The sequence below is a fragment of the Platichthys flesus genome, chromosome 7, assembly GCF_949316205.1.
Source record: "Platichthys flesus chromosome 7, fPlaFle2.1, whole genome shotgun sequence".
In the NCBI taxonomy this organism is placed as follows: domain Eukaryota; kingdom Metazoa; phylum Chordata; class Actinopteri; order Pleuronectiformes; family Pleuronectidae; genus Platichthys; species Platichthys flesus.
This window is the reverse complement of record NC_084951.1, coordinates 19,352,117-19,372,183: the sequence shown is the minus strand read 5'-3', so window position 1 is coordinate 19,372,183 and position 20,067 is coordinate 19,352,117. Positions and strand designations below refer to the sequence as shown.

Genomic DNA, 20,067 nt, shown 5'->3' with positions numbered 1-20,067 from the left:
CGGCAAAACTCTATGGAGGTCAAAGTTGATCTGTTCATTTGTGTTTTGTGATCCCTTGATTGCATGTATTAAGCGTCATCATCACATCAAAATGTGTCCAATACTTTTTGGGTTATGACTGAATAATGAGATGTACTTTGGTGTTTAGTGCTAATTGGTAAACTAAGATGTCAACATGCCAGTATGCAAATTGAGCTCAAATCACCTCTGTGCCCAAACACAGTCGCTTAGAGACAATGCAGACGACTGAGTGTTCACGCAGAGTGTGAAGTGACTTTTGGAGGCGCTGGAATTTGCCTACAAAAGGGAATAGAAAGATGTGATTAGATGCAAATTCACCGCGGGTGTCGCAAATTGCTGCAAAAACGCGTCTGCGTGTTTCAACTTCACAGAGAGATCTGCATGTCTCGAATGGCTTTATCATTCCGTTTCATAAACACGAGAGGAAAGAGGAGAAACGCAGGAAGGGAAATTACAGAAATAACGAGGAGTCTCTGGCGAATTGATGCCGAGCAGAACGACACAGACACAGTCGCCGTGTGCCTGTTGCAGGCTAGCTCACGGCTAACATCTGTACAGCTGGTGCAGGACATTCACTGCTGGGGGGCAGTTGGGTCACATTCACAAAAAAACGGTGAAAGGTGAAGATTCACTTCACTTTCTCCCTGAGCGCACCCTCCGTCTGGTTTAACCCAAGCAGAGGAACTCAGGAAAGTAAGTGTAGGCGGTAACGTCTCAGGAGGTAATCATCAAAAGCCCAGCATCAATTCAATTGATTGCACATTGCCGCCTGATCAAGTCCTGAGCATCTCATCATCAGTGGTTTTGAAACGAGCAATCACACACGGTGGTATTTCTCGGATCAAAATGTCCACCTCCTGCTGGACAAGTGGATGCACATGCAGGGCCATGCATCTATTTCTCTTGAACCCAGCGCTGCACCTCATCAAACAGCCTAATCTGAGCACTGTATGAATGCCATCCATTTCTGTTAGAGTGATCAAAAGCAGGCGGGCGCTGGGGAAACACAGGAATGAGGACGCCGCGGCACGCTGATGGGATTGCTTCAACTCACAGAGGGTGAGTTAGAGCTTTGACCCACAACTCAAAAGGGGTCAACTGCACAAAGCGGACAAATTGAGGCGCAAAGCAGGTGGTTGAACTCAAGATGACTCAACTGTTTCACCTCAACAAAAAATTAAGACAAAACTCTAAACGCAAAATCAGCGAGTGCAAAATCAGTGTTGCAATTAGACAAATTCCCACGTGGGAGCGAGACGGCGATGTCACGGAGGTGAATCACTCCAGCGCCGCCTAGGCCGAGCCCACCGGGTCGTGGAGGGAGCAGAGCAAAGTAATGGGAAAGCAACAGCTCCGGAGATTTGAATTTGAAAAAGAGCCTTCTTTCCAAAAAGTAAAGCATCTGTTTGGAGAATTTGATGCCGGATCTATCCTAACAGAGCTGCTACAGTAACACTATGGCGTCAAAGGGTGATATATACGTTTGCTGGATCAAGTCCCGTCTTCTTCAGCCCCAGCTGTGACAGAAAGCTGATAGAACATTTGTCTCACTGGAGCTTTCTGCTGCGGGACACATTTAAGACAGCGATGTCTTTTCACTTTGTCCCAGGCTGGTACCCTGCCGATATAATTTCCCCAATCCTCCCAATTCCCCAGGAGTCCACAGCTGGCCGAGCAAACATCCACATTTACAGCCTTTTGCTTTTTTAATTACCACTTCGATCTCCAGGTAACAAAAGGGGCTTGATCGAAACCTTGATTAAGAAAATGCAGAGGTGAGGGGGGGGGGGGGGGGGGGGGGATTAGACCTGCTGGAATCACGACACAGGGAGCTGCAGACTAACTGACGCTGATTACAATCTAACATCTTTGTGGAGTTTGTTCACCCCCCTGAGAGCTAATGGACGATAAATGAAGTTGAATGCAACTTAGTGATTCAACCTTCATTATGAAATAAATGGGTGAAGTCAAGTCTTTCTGAAAGTGACAATTCCTCAGTGAGATTTCAAGCAACAAAGTTGAACTTTTACACTTTGGTCACAGTTTGACGATTGATGCCCATATATAAATAGCGATTAAGCCCTTGTTGCTACAAATCGCAGCAGATATGAACGTCTTCACAGCAGCTGATAAAACAGAGATAATAAGCCAAGATGTTCTTATCAGGATTTTTCAATTATTTTTCTGTAAATAATTCGATTAGAATGTGAATGAATAGGGGATTATTTTCTCTTAATCCTGACGTATGAGGAATTTGCCTTCCTCTCAGTTACACCCGACTCTGTTTGCACAACATCATTTCATTTGAAGCTCTTACATGTGAACCAGGGCATCACACACAACAACATGATTATGCTCCGGCGTTAGCGAGGTGAAAGTGTGACAGTGATGCCTGCGAGCGGCCGGCATAGACGACGGCTACGAGGACCGCAGACCGATCCCGGGCGACTGAATGCAGGCCAAGAAAGAGTGGTTAACAATGCCCCCATTCAGTATCACAATTACCCAAAGCTGATGTCTGGCACCTGTCATCTGCAGTATAGATCAAAGTTCGGATTGCTGAGGGTAATCGCACTGGCCTGCTCTTGAATGTATCTTGGCTGACAGGATCGATGGGAGGAAAACACAGAGGTCTGTTATAGGGGACACTGTTTTATTGATTTACCACCGCAAAGTGCTGCGGCCGCCCTGAATAAGAATCTGCTGGTGAAGTCTAAAGGGGGTTTTGAGAAGAAGAAGAAGAAGAAGAAAAAAGAAGATGACGAAAGGGAGGCCGGGTGGGAGGAAGCGGTGGAGGGTTCCGGGGGGGGGGGGGGGGGCAATCTGTTTACTGACATTAAATGAGATTTTCAACCTGGGTTTTAGGAGAAGAGGTGACTTAGCAAGGTTGTGCAAAGGTTAGACACGTTCACACACGGAATGCCAGCTGAAGTTAATTAGAGTGCGTTGGCCTTTCCGTCGCATTTTCACATGCAGCTGCCCACGAGCACCGGGGGTAGGCGCGGAGAGAGAGGGGCGAGAGAGTGAAATGTTTGTGCTTCAGCCGTCCTGCTCTGCTGATGTGAAGGAAACGACTCTGACGAGCTGAGAGCCGGTGGTGCAGATGCAGCTTGCTGTGCCGCGGCGGCTCCGTCCCCACTCTCTCACGGCTGATGCAGAAAGAAATGTTTTTGGAGGAAAAGCAGGCAGCATATGGCACCACACGACTCTCGGTCGGGGTAATGGCCACCATCTATCCTTGCCATCGGAGAAGAAAGTAGTCTGCAGATATTAAAAGGCAGGCCGTCTACACGGAAGAAAAAAACCTATGACAAAACACAAAAGCCATCTTTCAAACACAGATCTTGTATCTACAAAAGGCAGCACTGACTAGACACCATTAGTGTCAAAACATGAGGCATGGAAAATCCAGAGACTTGTCCGGACTGGCTTTGGTATCGATTAATGAACAGCACTCAAAAACACAGCTGAGAAGTAGCTGTGAGTGGCAGAGTGGAAAAGTTTCCCATGAGCGGCTCTAACTGGAGCGAGGGCAGCCAGGCAGTTCCTGTTGCAGGAATCCCTGTGCCTCTATTTGCTGCATGATTAGCTTCTAAGTATATCTTGACATCAGTCAGGCTCGGCTGGTCTGTTTGCAAGAATCTCCGAGGGGGACGGCGGACATGACAGCGGGTTCTGACAGACCCGACTCAAACCCCACGCTGCCAGGGGCCGGACGCCAACGCACAGATTGTCCTTGTGACACCAGCACAACGACACGTACACTCAAACTCTAAATATGATCCTATGTTCCGGCTGAGGAGCCATTTTGAAAGCGATTGCAAAACACTACACACCCCCAACCACAGTGGAATAAATATTTTCTGCCGGAAGGGTCCCCCGTTCAAAAGATTTATTTGTAGCTCCGGTGCCTGGTGTTGTAAAACAGCAACGGTCAATATCTCACAAACAAAAAAAGAATCAGTATGATAAACAGGCCCTGTAAAAATATTGAGCTGTTATCAAGTTTTACACCGTTCCTGCTAAATCAAGGCTGCGCAAATCTAGCAGGGACGAGCGGGGGTCACACAGGCATCGGTTTGCATTCACACAGCAGTGCCGTGTGTTAGTAGGGCAGAGGTAATGACTGTGTCTATACATGCTACCTCGGGCTGGGCTTTGGTAATCTCTCTTCACCAGAGCACAGCACAGCAGAGGAGGCGGGGAGGAAGGGCGGCGGAGACCGACAGCTTTCCCTCCCTCTCTCTGTCACTCTCTCCCCCTCTCTCTTCCTGCCCGTCTGTGTCTCTCACTCAACCTCTCCTTTTGTCAAGGCTGCGTTTCATCATTGTGGCCTCACGCAACCTGTGACTTTCTGCCTCGCGCCCCCGTCCTCCCCGCCCCCGTCAGTGTGCTCCGGGCCCGTTGAAGAGACAAAAGTGAGTCCCATCTTCCAGAGTGTCTCTCTCCATCCCTCCCTCGCCGTCCTCTATCTGCATGCAGACACGCCCACACAGATGATCAGCAGACACTTCCTGCCCACAGGGGTCCTCGGGCTGCCAATTTCCCCCCAAGTCGAGACAATCTGCCCTCAGTCGTTTGCGTGAAGGCCAGCCAACACTCCCCTCCTCCATGTCCTCAGTGTTTCCCCCCCCCCCCCCCCCCCAATTTTGTCCCTATTTTTCACGTCAACACTCACCCTTCAAAATTGACAGTGTTTTAATAAATGATGAGCCTCAAGCGTTCACTGCCAATGCAAAAATATTCATATGAACATATCTCCAAACCAAGAATTTCTCTATGATATCCACTTGTAGCAATAAAAGCTTGATATTGCAACATACATCCCATCAAAACTTCTTTTAATACTCACATGTGCACGTTGCTGTATTTAACACAGACAACCAATCACATAGCTGGCTTTCATGCCAACATAGCCATGCCAGCTGTCCATGCAATGCTATAGGGAAGTAGGCAGCAGCCTCTGCCTCCTCTCCCCATCCTCATTTTGATGTTTGATGTCAGGCTGGCCCTGTATTTCCATTTGCATGAGGTGATTGGCTTGGCCTGCTCTTGGGCATTTGATTGGCTGATGCGTGCACTGTGAAAAGTTGAGCTTTTTCGGAACTTCTATCTTACGCAGCAAAAGCAAAATTAAGCCACGGAACCACAATGCTGTTTGGCCATGCATAACATCTCCCCATTTAAAGTGAATGAGCCGCGGCGCTGTCGAAGCCTCCAACATGTGCGTGTGAGTGCTCCGTTAGCTCTGTTTCCCACCAAGTCCTGAGAAAACATCTGGTGCTGGAGCTGCTGAAATGTTCCAGTGTGTTCATCTGCCACTGGCTAATGACAAATGGTAAAGTTTGCTTAAAGACACTGAAATACTTTGTCTATTAAAGGGGAAACTGCAGAGTTGTGTGATAATTCAGTTTGCTCATCACTAGAATCAACACAGTCGTGGATTAAACAGCTTGTGCAGCTTAAACATCATGGTCACTCGTACATAATGAGAAACTCACTGCTGACTTGAATTATCAGACGAGACAAAACATATGCTCAATAATTTTGTGCTTTAGCTGTAACTACCACAACATAAGACACAGGATCAGTCTCCAGTGACAGAGACCTTGTGCTTTGTTCAGCCAACCTTCAACGGCAACCTTGTAGCTCCCAGTAGCTCTGGTGGTAAATATAACCCAAGCTGACATTGTTATCCTCAACCTGGTATTTGACTGAGATCAGATATTTGTTTGATTCTCCTTCCACCAAGCACCTACTGTACTTTCTCCCTCTCCACCTTACCAAAGCTGGCCTCCCATCACACTCCTACCACAAACTTACCTTCTCTGGATGCTCACTGTATTTTGCAGCTTTCTTGCTGCAGGAATCACAAACACCTCCCTCTAGACTTGCCCACACCGCTGAACTAGCCTTGCTGTTGCATGACAGAAAGTTAGGCTTTCATAATCCTTTATCTAACGCGACCTTCCACCGTCTCCTTCTTTCCACCCACTCCTCTTTTTTCCCCGTCGATTCCCTCACCCTCCGTCTCTCCTGTTCGCTCCATGCCAGTCCCCTGGGCGGCCCCAGTCCTCTGTGCTGGGCCTGAGCTCTTGCATGGCTGCACTGCCAGAGTGTATTTTAAGACAACCAGCATGTTTCTCCATGGGTATAGAGGCTAGGTATGACTCACAAATCAGATATTTGACCAGGAGAGCCACACAGTCGAGTAGAGCCGAAGCGTGGGAGGAAAGTGTGGATAGCTCACAAAGGGAACCCGACCGACCTCCATCTTTCCATCTGCTAAACAGACTGCTATTCCAACTCTATCGGCATTTCAAAGTAAAAAGCGTTTCCCAACAGGTCTCAAAGCTTCACTGGAGAGTCTGCACCCAGTGGTGTAAAGGTGTAGATTACATGTTGCAATTGGAGCCCACACGCGGCAACACACAAAGTCATTCCATTGTAACCTCCGATTCAGGCTTCGCACAAGACAGAGCAGAGAACAATGGAGTTCAGTCCAACATCCCTTATCGTCGAGCCGCTGCTGTGTGCTCTCTCCAGGTGCGACAGAAGCTCAACTCACAGTAAGAATAAAACTCAGCCTGCGGGTTTATGACTAAGTGTTATCAAATATATGCCTTCATATCCACAGGGTCTCACATTACAGATGGCTGCATTGATTTTTCCTGACTGCAAAGTGCACTGGACACAGCTTTGTTATCTCTACGGCGCTCCTTGCAGCCTGGATGGAAACTTTACTTTTTCTCGGAGAAATATGAAATATCAATAAACCCAAACTGAAATCTGCATGCATATTATACCTAGGACAAGAGCACTCGTTCACGAGAGCCATCGGAATACAAATGTTCTCGTTTAAGCTGCAGGTATTGTTCTATACAAGCTCTGCCTCATTACACCGTCCAACCCTAATATGGCCCCGACACATCATTCACCACGGAGCGAGCATAGGTGCGTGTTTTTTTCCAACCTACACCTGGAGCAAGCAGGGCCTGACACATTCATTGTCAGTAGTGCACCTGCAACACTCTGACCTGCATCCCAATGATTCCCTCTGTACTACCCCCCCCCCCCCCCCCATCTCTCCCTGCATAGCTCTCTCTCCTCTGACTCAACAGAGCATCATCTCCAGGCCCATTTCTCCCCTAATAGTGCAGACAATGAGGGTGAGGCTCTTCAATCTTATCTCTCCTCTCTGTCTGCTCCTCACAAAGAATTCTTTAGCAGGGCCATGTAATTACACACTGATCACAGCAGTGGAAAATATCACAGATATCCTATTCCTTCTGTTACTGGGACTGAGCCCCACCGACTGGAGATATATGTACCGGATATACCGCATGTACTGGTTTGGCACAGAGCAGAATGTCATTTTCTCAGTCGGTGTCGCCTGCGATGATGCCTTGGAACTCTTTCAGTGTTATCCTAACAGCCACACCTGCTTTTCACTACACACACCAAAATCCAGCCTCAGCACGTCTGGACCTGTGTCAGGGAAGATGAACAAGAATGGGCAGATTAATAAACGCTCCAGCAATAGTAATCTGTTACAGGAAATAAGCAGAATTAGCTTTTTAAACTGACATTCAAAGTAAAATATTCATACTTGGTGACTTTGCAAAAACTGAGATAACAACAATAAAATCTATAAAAGGAACTTTAAAAACCCAGAAAAACAGTCACAAGAGAACTAATTAAATTGAAGTGGAAAAGCAAACGACAGAAAAAATATTATAAAAAAATGCAGAAACGGATTAAACGTTCAAAACATTGCTACAAAATTGTTTAAAGAGACAACTGTGAGTTGACAGAAAGATCTTGGACTCTAATTGGTCCCCATTTTTTAACCCTATGTATTCCATTGGTAGTGTTTTTCAGTGGAAGTGTAGCCACAGCATGGGAGGCTCACTTCAGGGCATTAAAGCCCTTCTACTCTGCAGTCTCTGGGTCCTTTAATGGCAAAAGCACAGTCTCCTAACCTCCTCTGTCTAGACGACAGGGGACAGGCGCAACAGCCTGAGGATCTCACTGTGATTCATGTTGAAATAAATGTTCTGATCAGAGGTTTAACTTTAAATCTTGTAAACAAGGATGTGAAGCCAACATTAAGCCTGGATGGTCCCTTCCTGGTTAAAATTCTGACTGCTGCATTTATAATTACTTGGCTGCTCGAGGCAACAGAATAGAAAGTGGAAAAATTCTCTAAAAGCGACAGCTGAAGCTTTCCTGATTCTATTAGTTTTAAAAAAAATTGTTGTTTTCAAATCTGCTATTTAGTCACGATCGCTAGCGTTGATCTGTGGATGGCAATGTCCGTCTGTCATTTCTTTGCTCACGACTAAAATATGTTGACAACCATTTGATGGATCGCCATGAAATTTGTCACGGACATAGACATGGGCCATTCTCTTTGCTGCTACATAGTGGGGTGACTGCTGCAGAATTTCGGAGACTTATTAAAGTCTCCGAACGTCTGCCATCCACCCTGCGGCTCTCTCTGATGAGAATGATCCTTTGTCCTATCGTGACCTGGCCTGCCATGGGCTCTCTGTTCTGCTCTGTGCTGCTGGTGTGGTGCATCACTTGGCCTCTGATCTGGTAGTCCTCTCAGCAACACACTGGCTCCGCTGCACAGCCAGAACAATGGGCAATTGTCCACTTATCGAGCACAAGAAGCTTTTTCCAGTGCCGCACTGAATAACCTGCCAACTCTGGAGAAACTGGACACAGTCTCTTGGATGGAGCTATTCTGTGTAAACAGACTCTCATTCTCACCGAGATTATGATTCATCAAAGCAAGTGTCTCGACTAATGGACCGGGAAGATTTATGGGGAATGTGTTTTTGTGACACGCACATTTCACATAACTTCCACTCGCAGTGAGACAAAGTGTCAGAAGGCAGCGCATTGACATGTTTTTCAGAGGCAGAATCAGAGATGCGCAACAGACACCAGATCAGACAATTACCCTCAGACAAGTTAACCAGCTGTAACAGGAATGGGCCATACTCAAATACAATGGAACTGTCACACACGACTACTGAAGGGTTATCTTTATTTTCAACAGGAGCACTACCAGGCATCTTTCTCAACACACCTCCTGCATCTCATCTCTGCTAATAACACTATCTGTCAGAGGAACTGAAGTAAACACAAACACAACAACACCCTTAATATATATATATATATATATAAAAGATCAGAAAACAAGGCTTTTATACGTCTCGGTTCATTGATCATCCACGAGAAAAAAAAACATTGATGAAACGCGTTGAAATACTTTTGAATTTAAAGGAGATTTAAATCCCCAGCTTGTTTTCAAGAACCCATAGCTCTCGACAGCAGAAGTATTTCAGAGAGTAATCCAAATACATAAAACATAAAAGAAATGATGACAGGGTTCAGAGAAGGAAAATTCCCCTGTAGCACTATTACTGAAGCTAAACCCGTGAATACAGTACTGAAGCAAGATAGTATTATGTGAGCTGCATATGTCCGGGATGTAAAAACACATAATCACAGGTCAGGTGACTCACTTCATATAAACACATCAAAGTCTTGTGGTAAACAGGCTGTTCCAAGCCAGTGGCAGTATGACCCATAGAGTGAGTGCTCATTTAGTTCTTGACTTTAGGTTCATTTGTTGTTTGTTCAAAACCACGTCTGTCTCATGGACGGTTCTCTGTGGAGGGTTTCTCTAAATACGAAAGCGTGTTTCCAAATGTGCACAGTAACTGGAAAATTGCTTGAGCACTGAGAGGGCAGGATTATCACCACCCTGAGGGTTTCACACTAACACGCTTCCATGACTTCTTAGGACATTACATTGAAACACATTCATTTCCTGTAGACTCTGTGGGGGTCAGACTACACAATATCAGCCTATTCTCATGTTGTGTGTCATCGTGGACCAGAACCTACACCACATCTGGGAACGCCTCATAACATCCGAACAGGGAGACTAGCATGTCTGATCTTTCTTCATCTCTGTGACATTGAGCTCAGCTGACAGTGCTCTGCCAAGGAGGAAGGATGTTCTCGGTGTCGCATGTTGGAACTGTGAAACAGAGGAAAGGTTCATTAAGCTGTGGCTCCTCCCGCCTTTTAATGTTTCCTCAAAGGATTACAGGGGGAAACCAGGAGGCTCTGGAAGTCAGTCGCACATGCACTCCCTTTCCAGTGATGACAAGCGCGTTGTAAAAGACGACAAACACTGATTGTTCAAGAAGCAACGTGCAATCTGTCATACTGCTCCCCAAGACTTGGCAATAATTTATGACTCAATAATCTCTTGACACAGGGGTCATGTTAACAGACACAAATATCTTTTCTACTTAGACACCAGCATTTTCTCTAACCTTAACAAGAACTACTGCTTCTCTAACACCTAACCTAACCTTTACGTTATGGAGACTTTCTGGCCCCATAATGAAGTCCGCATTATGTGACAGTGTAGACAGACATACACACGTTAGATTAACCACAGCCACAACCACAATGCTAACCTCAACTCTTTCCCCTCCTTACAGGAAACCAACACAAGAAACTACCTTGTGGGGACCAGCTCATCTGTCCCTAGAGGAAGGGTAAATGATTAATGCAATAAAGGGAACATGCAAACACTAATGTGGACTAACATTTATTACCTGCGGCCTCAGCCAACAAGACCTTCAAATCAATCTGCAGCATATGTCGTTTTGTAACTGCCCCCCTTGGAACAGCACATACAGTGCGAGTGTTTTGTGAGCCGATGCCACAGTTGACAGGACAACATCACCGTGTTTTCACTCAACCGCATCGACCTCCCTGCTCTCTGCTCCTTGTTGCTCTATAACAACACCGCCCTACTTCCAAAGGACAAGTGTGATAATTACGGCAGCTGCTACAGAGGTTTACTGCTTAACTGCAAACAGTTGTTGTTCTGGGGCATTCGCTGGAATTAGCAATGCTTTCCTTTTTCTTGGGAGGACAGTCTCGAATCTAGCCGAGTCGTAACCACTTCCTGCCCAACGTTCACCTGAAATGTGCTGGTAAACCTCGGGGGGGGGGGGGGGGGGCTGAAATCCCATAATGTGATTATTCAAACGTATTTCTGTCCCAACAATGTGATCAGGGCATATGCAGGTTTCTGACAAGACAACCATCAGCCGCAGTATGAAAACTGAACAAAACTGATGGAGGTTTTTGATCAAGATTGTACAAAAGTAATGTAATTTATTTTCTCTACTCGCAGCAGTGCGGGGAGATAAAGGTTTGACTGGCAGCTGCAGCAAATGGATGGATTTTATTTCCAGAAGCCCGAGTAAATCTACTTGCAAATATCCCATCCGATTGGCCTTCGACCTCCACGTAGAGAGCGAATTACACCTCTATGCATCTTCTATTGACAAATGACATGCTATTGATCTGCGTAGCCTTTCTCTGGGCCACATGTGTACGCTCCAGCTCTGATGAGGCAGTTAAAAAACACTATAGTCTGTCATCAATAGCTCTCGCCCGGTAGTCAATTGTCGTTTAAGCAGCCTCGTTTGAAAGGAGAGAGCTTCCCTAATTTGTAAAATGTCAGTGGTGATTGAGGTCTTCCCCCAAATCAATGGAACTGTCACTTGGAGGCGTTTCGGAGAGCACTTGGAATCCTACGGGATTTGCATCTGAAAACAGTAATCCTTTCAACAGATTTTGTAAGGATGCTCTGGCTCCCGCTGCACAGTATACTTTTCAAGCTCAACAGAACACACAGACGCACACACTCACACACCACTGCACATCCAGCCAGACGAGGAGGAAAAACTCACTCACCAAAAATATGACAAAATGGATCTAATGAAATTCCAAGTTCCACAACGTGCCATGTAAAAATCAACAGGTATTTGAGCGTAACAACCCAAAGCCTGTGTGGCGCTCTAATAATTCTGTAACCCTCTAAAGGTCCAGATTGGTCAGGCCGATATAATGTCAATATATTAATATCTGTTGTTAGCAACCGGGCTGCTGCACCCCCAGTCCCTGCCACAATAACACGACTGAAGGACAGTCGGGGAATCCTGATGACAGTTTATTATATAAATGCTGTGAGAGTGCACACTGGGCCAGGACATCACTGAGACATGTAGAAATGCATTGGACGCACACACGCACAGACAGTGAATTTAACATTTCTTATAAATCACTTGTCTGTAGAGATATGGACACACACACACGCACACAGTTAAATTAGGCTTAGATTTCCGACATTGGCAAGGGATTGTAAAAAAAAAATGTAATATACAATTATGCAAACACAACATTAACGCTGATAAAATATTATAATACATGTTTTTGTTATTGAGTAAATAACTCTTCAAAATACATGTTTTTCAAAACTCGCTCCAGCTTGTTACAAGTAACAGTCAAATACTATGATTTATTCCACATTAGCATAGCATAAATAATATTTACATCCTATTACACATATTTTAACATTCACAAGACCAGATCTTCTGCATTATGAGGATTGTAACTGTAAAAACATGTTCTACTGCACTGGACTGTGGTTTAGTGGACAATAGTGCTGCACCTTTACTTGCAGCCCTATTTTTGCAGAATTTGTGGTTGTAACGGAAGTTCTTTTTTAAACATCAACCAAGGTGGTTATATTTTGTCTATGTATGCTAGCGGGACTATGCAAAAACTAATGAAAGGGAAGCCGAAAGATTAGAGAGCAGAACCAGGAAATTCTTCTATTTTTGTTTAACATTATGAGATAGACGCTCTTTTTTCAACGTTTGTATTGATTTTTTAAGAATAATTGATGGATCTAGATGACCAAAGATATCAGGGATAGTTAGGGGACTGATGTATAAATGCGTGTGTAATTTGGTGCAGATCCAAATAAAAATCCAGATCGAATGAATGGGAGTGTTGGGCCTTGGGGGTTCCCCCTCTGAGTGCCATTTAACTGTGTCATTTTATTGCTACTTGCCGCACTATGCGCCTCTAAGATTCCTGTCACAACTCCAGTGCAATGAAGGTGAAAATAAAAAAAAAAACATACTCTCAACCGGATCAAGTGCCAATTTGTTTTCAGAAATATCGTCAAAAGCAGGGCACATAAAACGAAACAGGACTGTATCTGCATGGTTGGATACCACTCGACGTAACTGAGAAACCACAGACACTGGAGCAGAGGGACTGTTGTGTTTTCTCTTCCGTCTCTTGCAGCTCAAGCTGGCATGCAGTGACTGTGTCTATTTCTTGCTGCTCTTCAGTGGCATGCCCTATCTACATTAGGGCCCTCACATGGGCATGCAGCCCAACCACAGCCTCGTGCCACCGGACTCCAGGGACAGCGAGACTGCCATGTGACAAAAGCACCTCCTGTCCCTATGAAAGTGGACAGACGACTGCACAAAGTTCTTTGAGGGATTGTTGCGTTGTGTTCAGTATGCGGTGGACAAACCACACATTCAGAACTTTCATATAGCGAATCCTACCACCTCCCTCCTTACCCAAAACTCCTCTCGCTGAAATCTAATTTAGAAAATGAGAAGCAGGAGACAACCAAGAAGACAATAAGCACAAAACAAACAAACACAGATTAAATATTGCTCGGCAAACAAACATATAGAAGTACTAACATCCAGCGTTTAATACAAGTTGTGCCGTTGAGACTTAAGTCAAGTGGTATCTCTTGACTTTGGTTAGATCATCAAAGTAAATCAGGAAAAAGCATCTCGACTTTCAGAGACTAATCCTTATCACTGCTCAAGGTGGATTTTTTTTTCTCCAGCGGATCCATCTGTCATGAGACGGAAGTTTTGAACTCCTCTGGAGTAAAATATTAGACGTCAGGCCAATGACTTAGAGAAGGCAAACACATTACATATGTCTGAGGGACAATCAATCTTCGAGACATATGCTGAATATAGCAGTTACAGGATCGGGTCGATATTGAGTGCGTCACTCTGGGTGTTTATTATTGCAAAACCACAAGTGCATAAAGCGAAGCATGTTAAAAATGACGTATTAGACAGCTGGCGAGTGTGTACTCCGAGTCAGGTTGATGTTGGGGTAAATCCTTGGCCAGTTTAGCCTTGGTAGGATGGAAACCGGATAAGAGCATTTCTGCAGCTCGAGGGTACTTGATCTAAAAGTGCATCCACAGATCATTAGAGAGAGAGACGTGCCAAGGTCGTGTTCCATGAGGAATCTAGCGGTTGCCACAGACTGAGGATGTGGGCTACTGTATCATGCATTGGCCCAGTTTGCTCTTGCGTGAGTGGGATCTAGACACAGAATATGTGCTGAACTTCAACATGTTTTTTTTGTCGATCCACCGCTTTGGTCCAGACTATCTTTGGTCCGGACATTTGAACCACTATTGGATGTTTTGCCATGAAACTAGAAATATTTGGACGTTCATGATCTCCAGAGGATGAATCCTAATGATTTTGGTGAGTCCCTGACAATTGAGATTAGTTAGTAATATCTATGAAGACATAGTTTACATAATTAGGCTATTTGCATTTTACTTCTCCTTCCAATTATCTGTTACTACACCGTCTACGCAAATGTTGATAACATTATTAACATCTGAGGAAATACATTTTAATGTGTTCCAAACGTGTGTATCATACTGCTTATCAATGTTGAGAAGGAGAACTTCAAATATGCTGGACTTCAAGGAAAAAGGAAGCAGACAGAAGAAAACAGGGGCAACACTTTATTTTATGTGTTGAGAGGGAATTCACCGTGAGAAGTAGATCCACAGGATTAGTGTGAAGTGCAGTGTAATTTCTGAGGTGCCTTGTGATTCCCGAGCGGGATGTGGAAAATGGCAAGAAAGCAATCAAACCGAGAACAAAGCACAGAACCCAGGTCTAAGAGGAGCCATGCGGCATCCTCCTCCTTTTGAAGCGGCAGACACTCTCACTGGCAGCTCTAAAAGCAGCCTTCTAACAAATTCACTTGACTCATTTACCAGGAAAGGAGAAACTGTGTTTGCCAATGGTACAAAACAGATCAAATTTAAAAGGCAAATTTCTCATCGATCTATGAAAACATTTTGAGCCCTTACGAGATCTTCTGCTGTGAAAGAGCGGCTTGAATGTTATTAAGTTCAACGGTGCAGAAGTCCACTATGGTTGAGTAACTTCGGGATCCAGGCTCTGTCCATAATGTTGCATGGATCACACTTCACAACACTGACCCCTTTAAAAATGGGATTGTAAGATGAATGAGTTAAGACCTGCAGCCAGCAGAGACCTGCTCATGATTCTCCACTCATCTCTGTAAGAGGATCGGATGTAATGGGGTTTCTGCTTCTCCTGCTCACTCTGCTCGCCCAGATAAACCCCAGAAAACGTCCAGCAAAGTCTAAGAGCGCTATTCTGGCCACATTTTAACAGCCACACTGACAATACACTTTGAAGGAATGCCGGTGTGACCTCACTGTGAGCGGAGCTAAGCTGTTAAGCAGGTGCCCTCCTCCCCCTCTGATGCAAAAGGAGAAAATGTGTGTAATAACCCGAGTGGGAGAGTCAAGCTGCCACAATCGTCAAGCTAAGACCCCACACCCCTAGCATTAATGAGGGATGGCCCTGCATTACACAAGCTGAATCAATATTTACCAGCTACGATAGAATCATTACAAGGCTACAAACTCGAATATGTCGGAACACAAATGAGAGTTTACCAGCCCTCGTTCCATTGAGAAACATTTATTCATATAGCATGTTATTATGTAGCTGAATAATCAAGTGCACCATCCCCCCAAGGCCTGTGGGAATAGCCAAGACCTTAATATCAGGCGTGCATGGTTTCTCATATTCTCCCCGTGGCATGCAGCTGACCTAATGACCCAATGTCAGCACCAATGACAACTTGGTTGACACAGGGATATTTTATTCATTTTATTAATATTGCATCAGCGGCTCACACTGCATTGTGTTTGCGTGTGTGTATATAGACTGCACCTACTCCCCTGAATGCTGAGGGCAACAGCGCTCCTTCACAACACTGTTTCTACCTAAAAGGCTAAATGAAGGGACATTTGGGGAATCAGAGTGAAGCAAACATTTCTTTGTGTGGTTATCAGATTAATTACTGGAGCACAGTTCCTGCTCCGGTTTTATGCGGTTACCTCTGCCAAGGAGGTTATGCTTTCACTCCTGTCTGTTTGTCTGTTTGTGTATCTGCAGGATTACACAAATACTACCGGACGGATTTCCACGAAACTTGCTTGAAGGTTGGTACACGGGCCAAAAAGAACCAATTAAATGTTGGGGCAGCTCCAGGAGCTTTGTGTATATCTTTTGACAATTTCCCAGATTTCCCAGGAAATACTGAAAGGATCTTGATGGGAAGAGGATCTGTCATGTTGATGTCGAAGAGTGTGTGCCATTTGCTGCTGCTTGATTGAATTTAAAGGGACTGGTGGCCTTGGCAGTGGCATACGCTCCATTTACTGCCATTCTAGTTTTCCATTCATTATCTATACTGCTTACGTTTGAGGGTCATGGGGGAGATGGAGCCGACCATAGTCAAGATTGGGACGGAGGTGGAGTACACCCTCGACAGGTCACAGGACCAACATAACATAGAGACAAATGACCCCTAACATTTACACCTACACACAAATTAGAATTAACATAACCCAATTCCACATGTCTTTGAAGTAGGCTAAGGGAGGAAGCCGGAGTATTTGGAACAAGCCCACACAGACACGATGAGAACTGGCAAACTCCACGCAGAGACGCCCCTGGCCGGGATTTGAACGCAGAACCTTCTTGCTGTGACCGTGGTAATCACTGCACTGCGCCGCCCTGTCAGTCTATTCTTATTTATTTAGTTTTGTCTCCATACGTTTCTACCGTGAAACCTATGCATTTCCTCCCCTCACTAGATCAGCAGCTGTTTGGTCTTTAAACTCTGCCCTGCTGCCATTCTGTTCAGCCTGATAAATTCAGGTAAATACACCCCCCCCCCCCCCTTCATCACAGATCCAACGTCATAAATTAGCTCCCCATCATTTGGAAGTCTCACCTTGTCGGCTTCTCGCACAGCTTAATCTGATTCAACTGTGACCTGCGAAATGATCGTGATTCAACGATATCCAGCCAATTGGATAGAGCAGGGGGGATTGACCTCCCCTTAAGTACCTATTGATTGTTTGCATCCTTGTTTGTATAACTGCATGCTCACAGAACCCAAGCGGCAGAAGAGGGTTCATGCTGTGTGGCTGGAAAGGACAAGGACCCTGATGAAGAAAGACAGAGCAGAGTATAATGTCATTGATAAATCGGTGGAAACTGATCAACTTGTGGAATGCTATTGTTAGCTTCTTATCCATGCTAACACCTGCTGGTTGTGCTTGTAACTCTGCCCACAATATATCCTGTCCCACCTGCTCCTTGAAACCGTGTAAATGTCACCTTGCCAATTTTGGTCTGACGGGGCCATAAGTCAGCGTCTGATTAAATGGCTGGAATGAAAACCAGCAGGCTCTCATTCCCGAGGACTGAGAATGATGATCAGTAGCATTTCTATAAAATCTGCATGAATGTGTGAGTGTAACTGATGACTCAATAACGCTTTAAAGACGGTCAGCCATTTTGTTGTGTGCGAACAGGGAATTATTAACGACAGAAGAAAAAAAATACACATACAGAAAGCACCTACATATGTTAACTATTCGGGGAGTCGACCTCTGTTCACTTATGTTCATATGATTGATGTGGGTATTAAGAGATCATTCCCTGGATTTCAATAATATGCAGCATTGTCCCTACATGTATAGTGTTATTATGAATGACCACATTCACAGATGATGCATGACATGCCAACACAGCTAATCCATTAATAAACCTCAGCCCACACACCCTCACCCCCACCGGAGAAAGACCAGTTATGGTAAAATGTTGCCATGTCCTTTAGGAATAAAAGAACTGGGGACTATTAACTAATATCTACTACTATAGTAGATAATTATAATAATCTTTTATTATCTCAACAAAGCAGTGTTTGTGTGGGTCTTTTTTCGTGTGAAGATTGTTGTGTAATAAGAACATGTTTCTAAACATGGACAAAAGATCAAAAACATGAAATGTTTGGTTTAAGCTTTTTAACGTTTTTAGGGAAGGGAGTGAACATTTTTAGTAAGTTGGTTTAGAAACTGGTATAACGTTCTTTCATGAAGTTATTATGTACAGAGTCGCACTCTGAATAAAAGTCAATTAGTAAATGATGGAGCGAAAATGCAACAACCAACATCACTGATGTGGATCATGAAATAACCATGAGACAGTTTCCTTCAGCAGTAGTAATGGAGCTCTTTGTACATGGAGAGTGTGTGTTTGTAGTTCCTCATATGCTGCATACTTGACAGCTGTGATATCTCTTGCGATTGGGCTAAATACAGTACCAGAGATGTGACTAATTGAGCTGTGCCGCTTCCTGCATCTGTGTACATATGACAACTGTGAACAAATGACAACCGTGTATGAAGAAAAAAAACATATTTAACCTCTGACATTTGGTGTCACTTTCAGAGCTTGTTATGTAAGACACACACGCACACAGTCCTCTGGTGTCCCTCTTTACCAGTGTCAGCTGCGCAGATCACACTGCAAGGCTTCAATCTCCTTCAAATCAATCACAGATATGATTCTGTGAAAGAAAAGAAGATAAAAATCCGGCCGGAGCCTGTCAGGGCTATGAGGGCCGACAACGTCAATGCCTCACTTAGACAGCTCATCTGAAGGGCCTGCTGCACCAGACAGGGGGGCGAGACGGAGCTCACCTGCATTCAAAACAAAGTTTTGTCTTGGTCTTAGAAGAGATGTGACAGAGGATAGCAAGCTGCATTCCCTGATGTAAATGTCATCTGGATAAAAATCTATTTCATGATTCATTCAAGAGGCCAGGACTTACAAATGGATAAAGTTGCCCTGTCTGCTCTGGTGCAGCGTTGTTCTCCCCGAGCACGGCCGGGTGCAGAGGGCAAAGGATCGGACGATTTTTCAAAAGTCGCAAGACATCATAGCTCCTGGTAACAATCCAAAAGTTTGGCTGATTGATTTTTTTTTTTCCTCCTGTGGCATTGTTGCCTCTCATTTCCAACACAGCATGAAAGGCAGTGAAATAAAAACATCTTAGCAGCAAATCGGCCTCACCATGGCAACTGTATTGATCAACCCTCCCGGGTCCTCAGAAAAATCTATCCCTCATGTCAATTTCCCAGCATTAACAGTTGAGCAGCTACTCATGTCCTGAATAGACAGCCATGATATTTAGCGTCTGGCTATAAAATCTACAATCACTATTTAGCCTCCCAGATGATTCATTTATCACAGGGGTGGAACAGAAAATGACCTGATGAGCTTCACGGAGAACAAAGCGACAAGTAGGTGGGAGGAGAGCTCAGGGAGAGGTCACTGTCCGCAGGCTTCAAGTGGACAAGAATGAATGCAAAGTTCATTAGACTGCTTAGTTATGCAGCGTGTCCAATAATCAATCCTAATTTGAATCAGCTAAGACATGATGCTGAACACTGCACTGAGCCCATTTGATGTTTCTTTCACTTTGATTGGAGAAAAAAAAAAATCAGCTTTGGTTCTTTGATTATCCCTGAACAGGTGTTCTCTCAAGCTTTTGACACTTTTGACTGGAATCATTTGATACTTGATGGATTGCAGTTCAAAGCAATCTCAGAGACTTGTAATTGCGACCACACACTAATCAAATGCTGTTAGACTAATGAGAGTAAATGGGCAGGGAGCTTTCACTCCTGGTATGTATTGATTATACAGTATCACGCTGCTTCATGTTTAATTGATCATCGTTATTATCCGTCCTATCATCACAACTGGGACCAGAGGAGGGAGAAAAACGAGTGTGCTGAAGGGCAAACAGATTCAGAGGTAGACCGAATTTTTCTTTCCTGGAGTGTGCAGATTTGGCCGTGGTGATTAATCCACTTTCCTGGCATCAGAAGAAACGCGAAGAAACACAGAGTGATGGACAGAGCCGCATGACAACCGCTGTCAGTCCACACAATCCTCACGC

The 20,067-nt window shown here is 44.7% G+C and overlaps 1 protein-coding gene across 2 annotated transcripts in view; it reads right to left on the bottom strand.

The window, feature by feature from the left end:
• Positions 1 to 20,067, bottom strand: part of LOC133957365 (metabotropic glutamate receptor 7-like) — a 61,931-nt gene that overhangs the window by 38,850 nt on the left and 3,014 nt on the right. The gene's annotated exons all lie outside the window — the stretch shown is intronic.